We start from the raw sequence: 3,211 nt of genomic DNA on the forward strand, positions 1-3,211 counted from the left end.
ATAGTAATATTAGATTTATAAGTAAAATATTAAAGAAATATATATATATATATATATATATAATAATAATAAAATATAGTAAAAAAATAAATGAAAATAATTAATATATATATATACATATAATAATAACATTAATAATAAAAATAAATGAATAAAATATCCATATAATAATAAAGGACTAATATAGATTTTTAAAAAGCTATTCCCCTCCTTTAACCGAAAATCAAACCGGTTTTTAAAAATAAGCCTCGGGGTAGATTTAGGTTCGAAACTTCGAAACCCCACCCATTTTGGTCATCGGCGCAACCCACATTTTGGGTTATTCGAACAAAATCTCAAGAAAAATAACGTGCACATGCAAAAGAAAGAAAAAAGAAAATGCTATCTTTTATTTCCTTTTCGAATCCTTTACAATAGTTTTGCATTTGTATCTTCTCGTGCTTTCCTCTATGTTTTGTGTGTAAATCGTGTGTTACAATGGTGAGTTACAATGGCTATTTATAGTGCTTGTGGATCCTATCTTTAGGAATTTAAATCTTAGTAGAACTCTATCCTATTTTTAGGAGTTTGAATCCTAGTAAAATTTTATCCTATTTTTAGGAGTTTGAATCTTAGTATGACGAAAATGTGTGTTGATAGTTAGTAGAAGGTATCCTAACCGTTTTAAAAACAGAATGAAGCAATCCAAGTTCATATTTCACCCGGAGGGGATTATGGGTTTCGTGTCGAACTCATACATCTGAATAATCTGATTTTCCCCGAATTTGAATGCTCTGTCCATCTGCTTGATGCACTTGTCAACCGGGTAATTGTCGAGCTTCCCACAAGGTTTACATCCCACAAAGTGAGTCACCAATGGCAAACGATGATCACCTAAAATCGGATGATAATTCTCAATCATTTCCTCATACCTATCAATCAAACTCCCCCGAGAACCCAGCAAGTAATATGCATTCTCCAGGTAAACCTTATCAACCCATTTCTCCCTTTGAGGAGCCAACAAGTAAACCATTGCAGATCGATCATCAGCTTCAAAAACAGGGCGATACTTCTGTTCCCTGGTCAGAACCTCCTTTGCTTCTTCCCTGGTTTTCCCTTTTGGGTCCATTGGAGCCCAAGGATCGAGAAGATCAAGTGCCCATTACCCATTTCTCAACAAGAAACTCCCAGTGTTTACCTCGATCCAATTCTTTTGCTCATAAACCATATCTTTCCATCCGTGCATGACCAAGTTCGAGTCATTATACCTTTCCCAAGGAACCTCAAATGTCATGTCGGCGAACATGGCGTCGGTATCATCCACCAGAGGAATTCGACCTCCGGATGCATCAACGATAATTTGGGCCAAAACCCCGCCATTTCCACTTCTAACACGCCATGTTGTAGAATATCTCGGTCCCGTGTAGTCTACAGTAATCGATCTTGTTCTTGATTGATTTTAATAAGTAGTGGTCGCCAGCCGGGTTCTCACATGGTTCGGGAGATGAACCGGTGACTAAGAGAACCCTCGGTTTATTTGGACCGGTGAAATTTGGAGAGTTTGGGTTTTCTTTCAACCATTTAGATCGTCGCTCGTCCCAATCAGAGATTTTGAGGCCAAGAGAATATGGTTTATTAGCATTACGTTTTGAGTCGTCAGATTCGGATTCCTTGTCAAGTAAGATCTTATTTATGTCGAATTCGTTATGGTTGTCGACGCAGGCGTAGTGGTTATCAGACGTCATCGTTTGAACTTCTTCGATGATGCGGTGAGGCTCAATGCGTTGTCGGAAATATAAATGGTCACGAATCTCGACGAAGTTTGCACCGGAGCTCTGAATTACCGGCACCGATAGCGCCGTACAGTATGACTACTGTTATAACGAGGCAGAAGATCGTTACCTTGTAGTGAAGGAGAGTTCTCCGGAGCTTTTTAGATTCTTGAGCTCCCAAACACCTGTCTATCATCTTTACCCTTTATTCCCCAACCCGATCTTCGTTCAAAATCAAACAGTGTTGGATGGGAGAACTAAGGTGACGTTGGGTTCGTTGGAATGTTTATGAGGGAATTGAAATTTGTGAATGAATTAGAATATGTAGGAATTGGAATCTGAATCTGAAACATGTTTGGTTAGCAGGAAATTAAATTTGAATCCAATTCCATATTTTGTTTGGTTCGCAAACATGTCAGATGAATTTGATTTTAGTAATGTAAAATGACAGAATTGACCTTTTTGTTTTTTTGCTTAATTTTAGTTTGTTTTATAATTTACATGTAGCAATATATTATGGAAATTTAAGAAATATTAAATTTTCATTTTATTGATTGATTATTCATTTCAATAAATTATAAAAATCATACTAATAAACATCATAAGCTAAAATTATCCATGGGTCGGGTTGGGTCAGGTTTTTGGTATACCCGACCCGAGAACAAGGGAACCTTCACTCGAGACCCGACCCGACCAAAATAAAGTTTCACCCGACCCGACCCCACCCGAATATATGAATTAGAAACCCAACCCGAAATAATAAAAAATTATTTTTATTCAATAAAAACAATGACTTAATTGAAAAAAAATATATAAGGGTATTATTGTAATTATTCCTAAATATATAAGGTAAAATTATATATATTTTTCGGGTCGGGTCGGGTATTTTTCATCCTAAACCCGACCCGAATATCACACTTAAAAAACCCGACCCGAATATCACACTTAAAAAACCCGACCCGACCCAAATATCACACTTAAAAAAACCCGACCCGACCCGATCAAAATATGTTAATAAGTTACCAAAAGATTGATTAGGGTAGTATGATCAAATTTTACATTCCTTCCTCTAAAAGATTTCAATTCCCTCGTTAAATGAATGGAATTTACTTTCCTCATTTGATGGAATTTACATTCCCTTAGGATTTCAATTCCTTTTGAAAATTTGAACCAAATATAGAAAGTGATGGAATTAGATTCTAATTTCTTCTAATTTTAAGAGATTCATGCTAATCAAACGCCACTTAATAAGATTAGGAAAGGCTTAGCTTGAGAAAAAATATGCAAAATACTATACAGGGGTGAAGTTTGATTTATTTTCCGACAGAAACGGTCGTTGGGGGATGGAGGGACCCGCAGGATGCCGCGGGAAAATTGAATAAATGACAAAACCTTATTTAGGATCAATGTGTGGCGGAGGGAGATTATTCATTCCTTTGTCTTCTGTGATAAACAATAAA

The 3,211-nt window shown here is 36.3% G+C and overlaps 1 pseudogene; it reads right to left on the reverse strand.

Annotated features, from left to right (window-relative positions):
- Positions 1-611: 611 nt before the first annotated feature.
- Positions 612-1,985, reverse strand: LOC120143728 (annotated as a pseudogene).
- Positions 1,986-3,211: the final 1,226 nt, after the last annotated feature.

Source organism: Hibiscus syriacus, unplaced genomic scaffold (genome assembly GCF_006381635.1).
Source record: "Hibiscus syriacus cultivar Baekdansim isolate YM2019G1 unplaced genomic scaffold, ASM638163v2 tig00110863_pilon, whole genome shotgun sequence".
NCBI lineage: Eukaryota > Viridiplantae > Streptophyta > Magnoliopsida > Malvales > Malvaceae > Hibiscus > Hibiscus syriacus.